Genomic DNA, 18,028 nt, shown 5'->3' on the forward strand with positions numbered 1-18,028 from the left:
AAGTTCACTGACAAAGCAGAAAAAAGGAAGCTACAGACAGACTATTATAGCCAGACACTTCGAAGTAAAGAAACTCGAAGTATAGAAAATTAGTAAATAAGATAATGCAAGGATAAAAAGATTTTACTAAACAGATAAATTGAAGTGGAGTTGGAAAAAAGTAGGAGACAGGCACAGTAAAAAGATAGAAAATAATTCTAAGTGTGGAGCGGTAAAAGTTAGGGAAATAAATATAAATATTAACAACAACAGGGGAACTACTGGGGCTAGCAGACCCATCTTCCAAGCACTTGTGGAGGGGCCACCTTCAGCTGCCTCGCACGCCTCAACAGCACTCCTCCTGCCCTTGGATGCTGGATGATGTAAGAAAAACTAATTAGAAAAGATTACTGGTACTGTTAAATAATCTCTCCAAGAATATTACTTTTTTTTTTTTTTTTAAAGAAAAAGGAAAACACAGTAACATTTCTACATCAGAGGTTCTGGTGGCCTGTATAATAATCATATCAGTATCAAGGACCATCCTCCTATTTCAAATTTCCTAACCCTATTCCTAATTTCCTAAACTACATTGTGGAATTACTAATAACTTGCAATGAACTATTTCTACAGTTCCCATCTCATTATCAATCTCTCAATGAATTAGATTGGATGCATGCAAAACTACTACACATCACTGGGAAATTGCTTGCCAATTGCCACTGTAAGAGCTACAAAAAAGAAAGGCACAGAGAAGTGACAGAACATGCAAAATCACTAATACTAATATATTAAGGCTGACTATCTTTGACAGACACGGGACTCAGGAGGAGTCTCTGCATTACTTCTTAATAAGCCCAAACAAGCCCCAAAAAGTACAATTAGGTTGCGTTGAGCACCTGTCTAGATGAAGATCACACATAAAGTTAACTTACCTGCGTGTTACTGAGCAGCATGTTTGCTATTTGGGAAGAAACTATAAGCACAGAGCAAAACTAATAATAATTGATTTTTACTCACCAAGCTCTGCAAACCTCGACGTCTAGCAGGTCGGTCTCCTGATCCAGGATGTCGGGCCACCAGTATGTCAGCTGTTGTTGGGTGCGCCGGACCCCAGAGCTGTGGTGCACAGCCCGGCGCACCCTCTCCCAGCACTGCTGGTGCTCCCGGAGGTCGTAACCAGAAACTGGCCTACCGCCTGCTACCAAGGTAGAGGGGAAGTAGCACTGCACATGAAACACCAAAGCAGCCACCACCACCTCAAAAAATATGGCAAGGGCTGTACCCCTTCACATCGCCGCCTTCTGTAGGGAAGGCAGCTGGCAGATAGGGGCCTGGCACTCCCCTGCTGTGCCAGGGCACTGGGGATTTGATGGGGGGGTGGGGAACAGATAAGTAAGGAAGGATTAGGAAAAAGGAATGAAATAAAAGTAAAGAAAAAAGAAAAAGTTAAAAAAATTTGGAGAAAAGTTAAAATATAAAAAGAGAAAGAGAAAAGGTAATATTTTTTTTTTTTTAAACTAGGCGAAACAAGGCTTTAAAAGTGGCGGATGGGAGAGATATAGAGAGGATAAAACTAGGCCCCAGCACCACAACAAGCAAAAATAAAAACAGGATGGCCGTGCCCATGCGAACCGCGTAGTGCCGTTTGCACGATAATTCCAACGCAAGATACAACTTCACATTGCCAGTTATGTTAAATGTCATGTGAACGGGCGTGGCATAGCGTGACAGGGGTTTTTATTTACTCCTCGTAACGCTGCTACGCGAACCCTGCCCAGCCCTAGTCAAAAACAGCTCACCGTAATAAGGGCGTATTGGGACCAGCTGAGGAATTGGTTCTGAAACCGGGGACTTAGTACGAGTGCCATGTTTACCTAGCCCTAGCACCTTGACTTTTGAGGCAGAGTGGTAGGATGGGGTTGAATCCCACTTTGCCAGCCTTCGAGCAGTAGGTAGATCATTCACCGGAACGGTCCTTGAGTGATACCTGTGCTTCGACTGCAACCTCTTGTTGTGTTTGGAAATACAAGGTTTGATCTCCTAGTCCTAAATTGCCTTGGGTCCATGAAGGCACACGTGTTGCATGACTTAGTTGTAACCATAAACTAGGCACCAAAGAGACACTTAATATAGATCTGTGCTCGACATCTGCTTCCTGCATCCTTGGCAGAGCTTGAAGCCTGTAGGTTTTGCAGGGGACAGAACCTCCTGACATACCATCTGATACTATTCTAAAGCCACTGGAAGAACAACAAAGTTGGGTTTGGAGCTCAGCATCCACGTCCAAAGGCACAGAAAGAAAGGAACTGATATCAGCATGCATGGGTCACTCTTATATGTGGCTCTGCTCCATCACTTTTGAGGTGGTATTATGTCAACGAGGTGCCACACAATGCCACCTGTTGGTGCACTGAAACACTGCAGCATGGTGCCTTGGGATATTAAAAAAGGGAGGAATCCATAGTTAGAAGATTGGAAAGAAATGTTCAGTTTATGATCTATTAAGATAAATAGGGATATGCCTATTATGCTGACAATGTCTGGCTAGATGGTTTAGATAGACACAGAACGACAATTATGTTGTAAGGTGTGATCAGTACAGAGATAGCAAATACAAATGTTTGACTATATACAGGATAACTACTCCCATCTGAGATTCCTGTCATCAGTTAGGACCTAGATATTAACACATTTATAAGAAATTATTTAGAATATGCCCTCAATGAGGGGGTTATTCTCCGTTGAGGGAGGGCTGCTTTTTCCTCCCCACAGATTTCTTCTTTTCCTGTGGCAGCGCTACCCCGCTCCTCCCCACCAAAGCATCCACATAGCCTTTGGCAGCACTAACTATGCCTTTGCTAACTTGACATGGCCATATATAAGAAGAACCCCCCTCCTTTAAACTGTTAAGGTCCTCAGACTCCACACATCCCCCCCCCCTCTCCCGGTACCTGATCCACGTCGTCCGCGATACCTTGAGACAGGCTGGGAGGTCCCAATGCCAGAGGGGGAGAGAGAGAGAGTCCTTCCTTCTCGTATGGGGCAGCAGTTCTTTAATCCTGCCTTCCATACTGCCTCGCAGTCTTGTGCTGCCCCTGCCTACCTCGCCTCTGTTCGCTCCTCTCAGCGTGATCCTGGAGGTGAGGGCTCGCACTCTCCTAACCTCGAGAGTGGCGTGCTCCCAATTGCCTCCGCTTTCCCTTGCTGTGGTTCCTGTTGTCGGCGTCCTGACTCGCGCCAGGACGCGATCCCGCAACCTGCGAGGCGGCATACCGCCCTCAGGTGAGAGAAACCCCGACCAGGAGTACAGGGGGATTCCTGTCCCTTGTTCCCCTTATTTTCGTGCCGGTGGGAGTCCGAGCAGCGCCGCAGCTGTTCTAGCAACGCGAGCGTTGCTGAAGTTCAGCCGCCATGTTCCCCCCCCTATTCCTCTTGCTCAGAAAGCATCAGGCTAAGAGTTCCGACAACATCATGGCTACCTCCAATATATCCCCCCCCGTTTCCTCAGGTGCAACTCCAAATGAGACCTTATGGTCTGAATATGAGGAGGGAGAACAAGCAGACTTGTCCAGGATGAATCTTTCTCCCTCACCTGTGTCCCCTTTAAGTGAGGGGGGAAATTAGATACAGGTATGCCAAAGCAGAAGCAGGCCCCTCCCGATATAGGAGAAGATACTCCCCCGCAACAAAGGAATATCACTTCAGAGGGGATGACAGTAGACCTTCTGGGATCTCAACAGGACCTACTACCGGAGACTAATTTAACGCATGCTCAGCCATCTTTAGAATCCCTGCTGCATTCTTTATCTAAGGAAGTTAGACAGGGATTCTTGGTATCACAGACTAATCAGAAAGGGATTCAAGAGGTCTGTGAAGCTTTGACGACTAAGATGGATATTATAGCACAACAAACCCAGATCCTGTAAAATCAAGTTGTCCAACTTAATGAAACGGTGGAGAAGCATACTAGTGAAATAGAAGTATTAAAGATCAGGGGAAACCAGAACGCTGAGCAGCTGGAAGTGTTGGATAACAACGCCAGGAGGAATAACATTAAAATAATGAATGTCCCAGAGGGGGCTGAGGGTGATAATATTAGAATGTTTGTGGTAGGTCTCCTGAGTCAATGCGGGGTGTGGGAGGGGCCTGAGGACCTACTATCCCAAGATATACAGAGGATTCATAGGGATCCCTTTCAGAAATCACCAAACGCAGCCAAGCCAAGGAGGATACTGGTGAACTTTCTTACTTAATGTTATTAAGGAAAAAATCCTCTCTAGAGCATTGAAAACCGGTGTTGAAAGTGGTTTCGCCTTTGAAATAAGATCTGATGCACCTCAGGTGACCTCCAACCGACAATGGGAACTTGGCAGGAGGATGGAGGAGTTTAGGAAGTTGGGGGCCACGGTCCAATAAAAATTTCCAGCAACTTTGAGAGTGATGAGAGAAAACCGGATGTATAACTTACAGGATGTCCAGGAAGCAGACTCTCTACTTGAGAAATTTAAGAGCAACTAAAATCAAGCCAGGATATCTGCTCACTTTTTTTTTTAGTCTTGTTCCCGCACTTTTTTTTTTTTTGCTGAATATAGGTGGTGGGGGTCTAGCAGCGCCAAATGGCTTAACAGCCAAGAAAATGGGGGGTTCCCTAGGGAGGTGAGAGTGAGGGGACTAGGGAGGGAGCCGAGATGATGGTGGTAGGGATTTGGTCGGGGGATTGGTTTTGGCAGGGGGGGAAATGTGTTCCTCATTGCAAAATGGTTCGACCCGTACTAATGTTTATCAGAAAGCCCGTAACTTTTGGAAAAATACATAAGAGTGATGGTCATAGGTAATTTTCTGATTCTCCCCTGGAATGTGAACGGGTTGAGAGTAAGGGCAAGGAGAAACTATATTCTACAATATATCAAGGACTCCCCAGCGCAAATTGTAATGATTCAGGAGTCTCACTTGACATCTGTGGAAGCACAGGAGATTTTTAAACCCCTGGCTTGGGTTAGTCAAATGATTTGTTCTAATAATACATCACATTCGAAGGGGTTGATCATTTTGGTTAAAAGTGTCGCCAATGCTCTGATTATGTGCACCAAGTCGGATACAAAAGGTAGATGGGTCATGGCAGAGGTTAAGATTAATCAGGCTATTTACACTTTAGTATCCTATTATGGCCCCAATGTAGATGATACGACCTCTCTACGGGAAATAGGAAACTCAGCAGCCAATCATAATAGCGGGCGATTTTAATGTGGTCTTAAACTATGCTTTAGACAAGTCCTCTGGCAGCAAGGCATGTGCTTGTCAAAAATCCCTGGCGTACATCAAAGTGATGATGGAACAGTATGCTCTGGTTGATATTTGGAGAGACTTGCATGGTCACTCGCGCAGTTTCACTATCCATAATAAAAAGTTCAGGCATCATTCCAGGATAGATTATTTCTTACTTGCCAAGACTCTCAAGGCATGCGTGGTGGATGCGCAACACATCCCCACTCAGTTATCTGACCATGCTGAAGTCATGTTGACTTTAAAGGAAGATGGACCACGGCTGGCAAAGAGGTGGACGTTAGACCGCTCCCTATTAAGCAATACCGAAGTGGTAGAATGCCTGTTTAGGGAGACTAAGTGGTTTTTTGAAGATAATTGGAATTCTGCAGCACCTTATGTGGTGTAGGACTCTTATAAAGCTTTTATTAGGGGGGTTCTGATCTCCATCTCTGCCCGGAGAAATAGGGAATACAGATCAGGTATTCAGAATATTGAGAAAGATTTAGAGAGTCTGGAGAAAAAATTAGTCGAGGCACATTTAGGTGGGAGAAGTGAAGACCCAATCATGCTAGAATTGATGACTAAGCGAGCAGCCCTTTCAGCATTAATAGAGACGCGAGTAAGGGAAAAATGGGAAGCAAGCAAATTCGCAAATTTTGAATATGGGGAAAGCGCGGGGAAACTATTGGCGTGGAAAACAAAACCTGATCTCACCAGAAATCAGATTTCAGAGATAAGAGATCCCGCCAGAAGGGTGGTCGTAACGGGCTCCTCAGCTATTCAAAGAGCATTTCAGGTTTTTTTTAAGCTTTATATAAAGAAGATCTACCAGAAGTGGTGAAAGATAAGATGCCAAAGGTAGAAGAATTAATGCCAGGGAAACTTGATGAGGAACGGCTGTCTCTTTTGGAGGAGGAGTTCCCGGAGGGGAAATAGTACAGGCCATCTCAAAAGCAAAAAAAGGGAAAGCAGCGGGCCAGATGGCTTACCTGCGGAGTTCTATGTAAAATTAGGTAGTATCTTATCCCCTCTGCTCAAAGACCTTTTTAACGCAATTTGGAGGGGAGAATCCTGATTACCAGGGTCTTGGAATGAAGCAATAATAACTGTCATATTAAAATCTGGGAAAGATTCCTCGCTTTGTGAATCATACAGACCAATTTCCCTACTAAATAATGATTATAAAATATTCACAAGTATACTTGCCAGCAGATTATGGAAGGGTATTGCGCCGCTGGTCTATGAAGATCAGAAGGGGTCTTTAAAAAACAGGCATATGTATCAATTATCCCACAAATTAATTGGGGCAATTGATATGGCATCAGTATCGGATCTTCCTCTGGCGGTTATTACTCTTGATGCTACCAAGGCGTTTGACCAGGTGAACTGGAGCTACTTAAATCATATTTTAGTACATTTTAATTTTGGGCCAAGGTTTTTAGGGGCTGTAAAAAGTATTTACGCCAATCCATCGGCAAGAGTTTTGATAAATGGGAATCTAACTCCTCCTTTTTCCATTACTTTTTCCATTATTAGAGGGACCAGACAGGGTTGCCCTCTCTCTCCCCTGCTCTTTGATGTGTATATAGAACCGCTTGCTTGTATGATTAAAAAGGATGCTCTGATACAACCTTTTGTTTACATGGGGTGGGAGAAAAAGGTATCCATGTATGCTCATGAAATTATAATCTATACTACAGACCTCCCCTCGACATTAGATAGATTGGAGGGGATAACACGAAACTTTGGCCAGGTATCGGGATATCAAATTAATATGCCAAAGACAGAAATTATGACATGGAATATGAATATTCATCATAAACTAATAAAAGAGGAGATAAAATATCTTGGAGTTAAGATACCGCAGGATCTGGAGAAAATGCCATCAGTAAACTTGAAATTTTTGACGCATCAGATAGATAAACTTTTATTAAGCTGGGTACATCTTCCTTTAACCCTATACGGGAGGGCGAATTTTGTAAAAATATTTATTCTCCCAAAGCTCACTTTTCTCTTCAATATGATTCCGGTGTAATTTGAGGGAAAAAAGGATACAAGATTTACAATCAAGGATAGATAGTTTCATATGGGCTTACAAGGGAATCAGGATTGCCAGGAAGAAGCTTTGCAGAAGTTATGTCAAGGGAGGGATTGCCCTCCCAGATATCCAGTTATATGCATTGGCAATCCAGTTAGAGAATGTTAAAGATCTATTAGAAGCAGAGGAGGTCTCTCCCCAGAAGAAGGCTATGCTGAGTGGTGAAGGGAAAGGGGAGCGGAAATTCCTGTATAAATTTGGCCACCCAAGATTTTATAAAAAAGTAAGGCTGAAATCACTTTGTGGGCCAGAATAATCGTGTTATAGTATTCATGCTCCTATCTGGAATTCCCCTGGAACCCTGGATTGTCTGAAAGACGCTTTAGCTCGCCCTTTAAAGGAGGCAGATATTGTGGAATGGGAACAAGTATTACAGGATGGAGTGTTGAAACCCTGGGGAACATTCGCCTCTGTGAGTCAGTGTTCGATGTCTACGTTCAAATATTATCAATTACACGCATGGGTAAGATCTTTAAGAATAGCAGAAAAGGAGACCAATGAGCTAGTGGAGTTATTACATAAGAATCAGCCATGCAAGAAGGAAGCTGCTGTCTACTATAGAATACTCTTGGATTGTCTGGACAGTTTAGATGACAAACAGAAGTTTCCTGGCTCTATATGTGAGGAAGTGGCGAGTAAGGAGGAGATTAACACATTATGGGCAGGTTCTTGGCAACGTCTTTATAGGATGGTCAAGACTGCTGCTCTTAGAAAGAATCATTTATTTGTTCTACATAGGGCATATTATCCTCCAAAGAAGTTAAACAAATTCAATAAAAATGCCCATGCAGCTTGTAAAAACTGTGGACTAGTGGGGGCAGATGACACTCATATGTTGATGCTATGTCCTCAGGTTTCAAATTTCTGGGGGGATGTGTTTGAGACTCTATCCTCTGTGATACAGGCCCCACTGGTAGCTTCCCCAGCCTTAGTTTTATTTGGTGGCACTTTAGAACCGCTAAACCTCTCAAGTGTTCATAGGAATTTGTTATTCTATTTAATACTTTTGGCTAGGCGGGAGATCTGCAGGCATTGGATTCCTTCTATTCCTCCAACTTGGTGGGAATGGGTGGATGCCGCAATGAAAATTTGTCAATTAGATAATTGTAGAACTGGGTCCAATAATGTTAAAGAATTATGGCAATCCTGGGTGAATTGATTTTCTCTGAGCACTAGCTCTTAAGCATATTGTCCAATGATTATTTCAAATGGAAGGGTGGCATACAGTCAGTCCCACCCTTCCGCTACTGGTCTTCCGGATGAGGCTGGCCTTCGCCTGATCCAATAGGTATTGGAGTACAAATCGGGTCTGGTCATAATGGAAGTACTATTAGAAATATGAATACAAAAAAATATAGATATATTATTTAGGTAAGGGATGTGTTATTTTTTTTTTTTTACAATTGCACTATTGAATATGAAATATAGATTTAGATTTCCACATTTCTACATCAATCAAAGATTTCCATGTCACTGTACACAGAATGATTGATGATGCAGTTCTAGACACAAAGTATGAACTACTTGGGTAAGAAAGATGTGAAAAATTTGAATAAATATTGTGAGAAACCATATTTATAGGTTTTGCCTAAAATTCATGCTAGTGTCAAAAAGAGCTGAACTAAAATATAATGAATGTAGTATGTATCAGTGCCTTTGAATCAGGATTTATGATATGAACCCAAGACAACTGTTTTTTTGTGCTTGGAAACTGTCAAATGAATGTGTTTTGTTTTCACTCTACTGATACAATTTATATGTAAGGTCTACTATACAAATTATAGTTTAGAGATTAGGTCTATAAAACCATTAACAAAACAATACGTGGTAGAGATGCTTTGTTTGAAATAGTGCATAGTAATTTATGTAACACTGCCTTTCAAATAATTGATATTTAACATGTATGTAGATCTGTATAGCACTTTTGAGTTTTTACATCAATAAGTGCATTAACAACAGTGTGCACAGCAAATATTCTACACTTCAGTTCACCTGTATGCTGACATGGAAATATTGCTGTTGAAACAAATTTACTACAACCTGTTGAAGTGTGCTTTTCTGGCTTTGTCTAACTCGGCCTCAGTTAGGCCTCTGTGTCATTGTGTCCAGAACCAATGCTGTGATATCTTTATTCTCAGATTATTTTTCGGCCTGACACTACTTGCAGCATGATGTATATTTGTTTATTTCTGAATGACAGTGTTCTCACTGAGGGCCAAAGCTTTGTTACTACTTTCAAGTACCTTGCACGTGTCGTGGTACTACATTCATTCACAATGGTTAACTGTTGTTTATGTAATTAGTTTGTTCTAATATCTCCTGACGACATTTGGTAAGAGAGGCTGAATCTATATTCATGTAGCAGGTTCCTGCTAAAGTGATAGGGTTATATAGTAATTCATAATGCTGTAAACTGATTTGTTGAAAATGTAATTATTTGCTGACCTCATGAGGAGTTTGTAGTTTTAATGCTTTCTTATGGAGCAAATAGCTATATAAATCCTGAATTTGGGGATGAGCCACATCTTTTTGGCTTCTACTAGGGATGCTTCCCAATTTCTTACTGATTTTGCAGAACATCTGTGACTTAGTCTAGTTCAGATTTTGCTTATTATACTATGTTGTTCCTATTTTGAGAGACATCGTGGCAATGATCTTATACATTTCAATAACACTATTGCTGCATCTGCAAATTACTATTTCTTTGTTGTACGTTTGAATTTGTGGAATAAACCTTCATGAATTTTCTAAATTTTGCTCTAGAACTCACTGAAGTCAGCCCTTTTGTTATTTGACTATTTTGAAATATTGGTTGAATCTTGCTTTAGGAGAAATTGGCTGGTTATTCTAGGTTAACACCGCCCCCAATTTACCTCCGGGTGCATCAATAAGCTGTAAAGGTTTAGGGGCATAGCACACCCACATATGATATAAGGACACTAGTGTAGATTATAGTAATGAATGACATTTCTTTATCTTAGAAAAATGTCCAAAATGTTGGTATACTAAAGTAAAGAACTTTCTCTACATGATGAGATAAAATTACTCGTATATATATGGAAAATGTCACTTACCCAGTGTACATCTGTTCGTGGCATTAGTCGCTGCAGATTCACATGCTGTGCACATCCCGCCATCTGGTGTTGGGCTCGGAGTGTTACAAGTTGTTTTTCTTCGAAGAAGTCTTTTCGAGTCACGATACCGAGGGACTCCTCCCATTTCGACTTCATTGCGCATGGGCGTCGACTCCATCTTAGATTGTTTTCCCCACCGAGGGTGAGGTAGGAATTGTGTATGCTAGTAATAGTGCCCATGCAATGGAGTGAATGCGTATGTACATAATGAAGTTTCAAGTAATATATTTACAAATGTTTAAGATCTACTTCTAAACGGCTACAGGCTCCCGGGGAGGCGGGTGGGCGCATGTGAATCTGCAGCGACTAATGCCACGAACAGATGTACACTGGGTAAGTGACATTTTCCATTCGATGGCATGTGTAGCTGCAGATACACATGCTGTGCATAGACTAGTAAGCAGTTATCTCCCCAAAAGTGGTGGTTCAGCCTGTAGGAGTTGAAGTAGTTTGAAATAATGTTCTTAGTACAGCTTGACCTACTGTTGCTTGTTGTCCAGTTAACACATCTACACAGTAGTGCTTGGTAAATGTATGAGGCGTAGACCATGTTGCTGCCTTACATATTTCGTTCATTGGAATATTTCCTAGAAAGGCCATGGTAGAACCCTTCTTTCTGGTTGAGTGTGCCTTTGGTGTAATAGGCAGTTCTCTTTTAGCTTTAAGATAGCAGGTTTGAATGCACTTAACTATCCATCTAGCAATGCCTTGTTTTGAAATTGGATTTCCTGTATGAGGTTTTTGAAAGGCGATAAATAGTTGTTTTGTCTTTCGAATTAGTTTTGTTCTGTCAATGTAGTACATTAGTGCTCTTTTGATGTCTAATGTATGTAGTGCTCTTTCATCTACAGAATCTGGCTGTGGGAAGAACACTGGTAATTCTACCGTTTGATTCAAGTGGAACGGTGAGATTACTTTTGGTAAAAATTTAGGATTGGTCCGTAGAACAACTTTATTTTTGTGTATTTGAATAAATGGTTCTTGAATGGTAAATGCTTGAATTTCACTCACTCTTCTTAGAGATGTGATGGCAATTAAAAATGCAACTTTCCACATTAAGTATTGCATTTCACAAGAGTGCATGGGCTCAAAAGGTGGACCCATGAGTCGTGTTAAGACAATGTTGAGGTTCCATGAAGGAACTGGTGGTGTTCTTGGTGGTATAATTCTCTTTAGGCCTTCCATAAACGCTTTTATGACTGGTATCCTAAACAATGAAGTTGAGTGCGTAGTTTGCAGGTAAGCTGAAATTGCCGTAAGATGTATTTTAATGGAAGAGAAAGCTAGTTTAGATTTTTGCAAATGTAGTAAGTATCCTACTATCTCTTTTGCAGATGCGTGTAAAGGTTGAATTTGATTATTATGGCAGTAATAAACAAATCTTTTCCACTTATTTGCATAACAATGTCTAGTGGTAGGTTTTCTAGCTTGTTTTATGACCTCCATACATTCCTGTGTGAGGTCTAAGTGGCCGAATTCTAGGATTTCAGGAGCCAAATTGCTAGATTCCGCGATGCTGGATTTGGATGTCTGATCTGTTGTTTGTGTTGTGTTAACAGATCTGGTCTGTTTGGCAGTTTGACATGAGGTACTACTGAAAGGTCTAGTAGTGTTGTGTACCAAGGTTGCCTTGCCCATGTTGGTGCTATTAGTATGAGTTTGAGTTTGTTTTGACTCAACTTGTTTACTAGATATGGAAGAAGTGGGAGAGGGGGAAAAGCGTACGCAAATATCCCTGACCAGTTCATCCATAGTGCATTGCTCTGAGACTGATGTTGTGGGTACCTGGATGCGAAGTTTTGGCATTTTGAGTTTTCTTTTGTTGCAAATAGATCTATTTGTGGCGTTCCCCACATTTGGAAGTAAGTGTTTAGTATTTGGGGGTGAATCTCCCATTCGTGGATCTGTTGGTGATCCCGAGAGAGATTGTCTGCTAACTGGTTCTGAATTCCTGGAATAAATTGTGCTATTAGGCGAATGTGGTTGTGAATCGCCCAATGCCATATTTTCTGTGTTAGGAGACACAACTGTGTTGAGTGTGTGCCTCCCTGTTTGTTTAGGTAATACATTGTTGTCATGTTGTCTGTTTTGACAAGAATGTGTTTGTGGCTTATTATGGGTTGAAATGCTTTGAGCGCTAGAAATACCGCTAACAGTTCTAAGTGATTTATGTGAAACTGTTTTTGCTGTATGTTCCATTGTCCTTGGATGTTGTGTTGATTGAGGTGTGCTCCCCACCCTATCATGGAAGCATCTTTTGTTATTACGTATTGTGGCACTGGGTCTTGGAAAGGCCGCCCTTGGTTTAAATTTATACTGTTCCACCATTGAAGCGAGATGTATGTTTGGCGGTCTATCAACACCAGATCTAGAAGCTGACCCTGTGCTTGTGACCATTGTGATGCTAGGCACTGTTGTAAGGGCCGCATGTGCAACCTTGCGTTTGGGACAATGGCTATGCATGAAGACATCATGTCTAGTAGTTTCATCACCAGTTTGACTTGTATCTTTTGATTTGGATACATGGTCTGTATCACATTGTGAAATGTGTGAACTCTTTGTGGACTTGGAGTGGCAATCCCTTTTGCTGTGTTGATTGTTGCTCCTAAGTATTGCTGTGTTTGACACGGCAGAAGCCTAGAAACCTAGTTTGTGTAGGATTTCTATGACATATTTTGTGTGTTGTGAACACCATCTTAGCATGTTGGTTTTGATTAACCAATCGTCTAGGTACGGGAACACATGTATTTGCTGCCTTCTGATATGTGCAGCTACTACTGCTAGGCATTTTGTAAAAACCCTTGGTGCAGTTGTTATTCCGAATGGCAACACTTTGAATTGGTAATGTATCCCTTGGAATACAAACCTTAGGTACTTTCTGTGTGAAGGATGTATTGGTATATGGAAATATGCATCCTTTAGGTCTAGTGTTGTCATGTAGTCTTGTTGTTTGAGCAGTGGGATTACGTCTTGTAATGTAACCATGTGAAAGTGATCTGATTTGATGTAGGTATTTAATGTTCTGAGATCTAGTATAGGTCTCAGACTCTTGTCTTTTTTGGGTATCAGAAAGTACAGGGAGTAAACTCCTGTGTTTATTTGTTGTTTTGGTACTAACTCTATTGCTTCTTTTTGTAGCACTGCCTGAACTTCTAGTCCTAGAAGATCTATATGTTGTTTTGACATATTGTGTGTTTTCGGTGGGATGTTTGGAGGGAATTTGAGAAATTCTATGCAATAACCATGCTGGATAATTGCTAAGACCCAAGTGTCTGTTGTTATTTCTTCCCAATGTTTGTAAAACTTGGTTAGTCTCCCCCCCACAGGTGTTATGTGTTGGGGATTTGTGACCTTGAAGTCACTGCTTGTTTGGAGGAGTTTTGGGACTTTGGAACTTTCCTCTATTCCTTTGAAATTGTCCCCCTCTATATTGTCCCCGAAAACCTCCCCGCTGATACTGGCTCTGGTAAGTGGGCTTTGTTTGTGAGGTTGTGGCTTCTGTGGTTTGCCCTCGAAACCCCCCTCGAAATTGAGTCTTTCGAAATGTGCCTCTGCTCTGTGGGGAGTAGAGTGCGCCCATGGCTTTGGCCGTGTCAGTGTCTTTCTTAAGTTTTTCGATCGCAGTGTCCACCTCCGGCCCAAACAACTGCTGTCCGTTGAATGGCATATTCAGCACAGCTTGCTGTATCTCTGGTTTAAATCCTGATGTACGCAGCCATGCATGTCTCCTTATTGTTCCTGCTGTGTTGACAGTTCTAGCAGCTGTGTCTGCAGCATCCATTGCTGACCGTAGCTGATTATTGGAGATACCCTGTCCTTCTTCAACTACTTGCTGCGCTCTTTTTTGGAACTCCTTGGGTAAATGTTCAATAAGGTGTTGCATCTCATCCCAATGGGCCCTATCATATCTGGCTAGCAAAGCTTGCGAATTTGCAATACGCCACTGGTTTGCTGCCTGTGCCGCCACCCTTTTGCCTGCAGCATCGAATTTTCGACTTTCTTTATCTGGAGGTGGTGCATCTCCTGAAGTATGTGAGTTGGCTCTTTTGCGCGCTGCTCCCACTACAACAGAGTCTGGTGTTAGCTGTTGTGTAATGTACACTGGGTCTGTTGGTGGTGGTTTATATTTTTTATCTACTCTTGGAGTAATGGCTCTCCCTTTAACAGGCTCCTCAAACACTTGTTTGGAGTGTTTTAGCATTCCGGGTAGCATAGGAAGACTCTGATATTGGCTGTGTGTGGACGACAGTGTATTAAAAAGAAAGTCGTCTTCAATGGGCTCTGAGTGAAGGCTGACATTATGAAATGCAGCTGCTCTTGACACCACCTGTGCGTAGCCTGTACTATCCTCTGGTGGCGATGGTTTAGCTGGATAGCATTCTGGACTATTATCTGACACTGGTGCGTCATAAAGGTCCCATGCGTCAGGGTCATTTTGACTCATTCCTGTATGAGTTGGGGATTGCATCATTGGTGGAGTGGCTACCGGTGATGGTTGCGGAGAGTGATGTGGGGATAGTGGCGGTGTTACTTGTTTAGCCACCTTTGCGTGTGGCTGTTTGTCCTTGTCTTGGAAGGCAAGCTTGCGTTTCATTTTGACTGGAGGAAGAGTGCTGATCTTCCCTGTATCTTTTTGAATAAAGAGCCGTCTTTGTGTGTGATCTGGCTCTATTGCCTGTAATTCCTGTCCAAATGTATGTGTCTTCATTTGTGTGGACAGTCCTTGTTCCTCAGTGTAGGAACTTGTTTTCGGTTCCGAGGCCGGATATTTTGGTACCGAAACCTTTTCGGCTGCTTTTTTCTGCTCCGACGAAACCTTTTTTACTTTCGGCGTCGTGCTCTCTCGGTGCCGACCCGTTTCGGTGCTGAATCTTCTCTGAGCAACTATCTCGGGCCCGAGATTGCTGTGTGCCGGTATCTCGACCGGAGTCGGATGACTTCGACACCAGCTCGCCCTTTTTCGGTGCCGATGAACGGTCACCTACTTTTCGGGTTAAGCCATGGCCTGTTGGCGGTGGCGTCCCCTGGGCTTTAGCGCTTTTCTTGGTTTCGACGTCTTTCTCACGGTTTTCGGTGTTTCCTCGGGATCGATCTCCTCAGAGTCCGACTCCTGGGTGGAGAATGTTTCTTCCTCCTCCTCGAAACGCTCTTGTCCTGTCGGCGTCGACGCCATTTGCAGTCTTCTTGCTCTTCGGTCCCCGAGTGTCTTCCTGGACCGAAACGCTCGACAGGCCTCACAAGTATCCTCCTTGTGTTCTGGTGACAAACACAAGTTACAGACCAGATGTTGATCTGTATATGGATACTTTTTATGGCATTTTGGACAGAAGCGGAATGGGGTCCGTTCCATCAGCCTTGAAGAGACACGTGGCCGGGCCGACCAGGCCCGACGGGGATGGAAGAAAACCCCGAAGGGCCACCGGAGCTCTTCTTAATTCGGTGTCGATCTGTTGTAACTAACCCGATACCGAACGCAAACAATACCGACGATTTTTCTGAGATTCTAACTAACTTTCCGACCCGAAACACGGAGCGAAAAGGAACACGTCCGAACCCGATGGCGGAAAAAAAACAATCTAAGATGGAGTCGACGCCCATGCGCAATGGAGTCGAAATGGGAGGAGTCCCTCGGTCTCGTGACTCGAAAAGACTTCTTCGAAGAAAAACAACTTGTAACACTCCGAGCCCAACACCAGATGGCGGGATGTGCACAGCATGTGTATCTGCAGCTACACATGCCATCGAACATATATATATATAGTTGCCATTCTCGTAGAACTATCAGTTCCACTGATGTCTTTGTACATCACTGTTTTACCATAGACATTTATTATATATCATTTATAATAACTGACTTTCAAATGTTTATATGTTTTTGCTACATATATATGTAGTCCTGAAGCGGTTCAATCTCATGGAAAAAACATATTGGCTGGCCTGAACAGTCGTTATTTAGGTGAACAGAAAAATAACAAACGAAGCAGTGATGAAATACACTTTTTGATATAACTTGAAGTTGTTATTCTGACATATAAAACAATCATTTTTAAGAGATTGTAAACTTCTTTGATTTGTCAAATCTGAGGTTATGAGTGCACCTCTCACTGTGAACATGCTAAATCTTTTTAATGCCCTCTCTATGCACGAGTGTAATTTAATCTTTAGGAGGAAACACGTTTCCTCGAAGCTGCGCAGTTGTGCACCCCCTCGCATCGTTCTTTCTCCCTGCCAGTGCTTAATTTGAGCTGGCGATTTCCAGTGCTAGGCACCAGCACTTAATTGTCAACACAGGCTCCTATGACAGTCTACCACTCGGTGGGACTGTTTGCCTAATGCAGAGATAAGCACAACAGTATTCATGCAATATACATTAAAAATTACTAATAACTGCCGTCCAAGCCATTCTTATAGCTTTGGGTGGCATGGAATAGTCTGAACTCTCACAGATGGAGGAGCGTGGTGGTTATTAGTTCTGTTGGTACTGGCGCTGGTAGTGTTGGCAGTAGTAATGGTGGTGCAAGCTGCAGAAGCCTCTTGATGAGGGCCCTGGTACTTATTTTGTTACAAATTAAGCACTGCTCCCTGCGCAGGGAACCATTATGTGCACACATTGGAAAAAGCACATCCCCAGCACAGGCCACAGGTGATGGGCTTTGTAGAAAAGAAATGTAAAAATGTCAATGGCTGAGCCAAAATGTACAGCTGTCAGAGGCACACAAGTCTACTTTAGTCCCTTAGACTTCCACTTTTTAAAAGTAATGCTAATTTCTTTGTCACGTTGTGATTAGGAGCTTTCCTTTGAAACTCAATTACATCTGTCAGGATTTTAATGGAAGAAATTTCTAGGATTTCAATGCTGCAAGTGTAGCGGGAAGAACGTGCTTATTAGGCCTGGCGTCAGCGAAGACCTTTTGATTTTACTAACATATGTACAATATATTTACACATAAGTGGTTTCAGCTACCCGTCTTCATCCATTGATTTGTTGTGTCATTCACATTTTGTTTCCACCTACTACAGCATATAAGCATGGGTTATGGGTCAGCCGACTTAAGCCATTGGTTAACTTCACTTTCAGTAACTGCATTTTGCTCTCTCACAAGGAACATATTTGCAGACAAGCTATTTCCCTTTAGTGCTAGTGTTTTTGTTTTTACTTTATAACCACTTTAGTGTTGCCTTTAAGTTTAGAGCTGGGAGTGATAGCAGGATGTTTCTGATGAACATACCAGGTCTATGAGATTACATCTTCTGCCAGTGTTGTTGTAAATTCCTATTGAAGTGTGTTGCTTTTTCTGACTGCTGCCATTCACAGCATACCAGATGGTGGCCATTTGAAACTGTTCTGTATTGTTCCCTCTTTTTACTTTTTTCTTTCTTCTCTTCTGTCCTAATTTACTTTGCCTTATTTCTTTTTCTCCTTTTTTCTTGCCTTCTTTCAACCTTGGTTTTTCCTTCTTGTCTTCGTTCATTCTTGCCTTTTCACTCTTTTTTGATAACCAGGTTTAAATGAGTTCTGTCTACATGAAGCATATAAAGTGCACTTCAT

This window comes from Pleurodeles waltl, chromosome 1_1 (genome assembly GCF_031143425.1).
Source record: "Pleurodeles waltl isolate 20211129_DDA chromosome 1_1, aPleWal1.hap1.20221129, whole genome shotgun sequence".
Lineage (NCBI taxonomy): Eukaryota > Metazoa > Chordata > Amphibia > Caudata > Salamandridae > Pleurodeles > Pleurodeles waltl.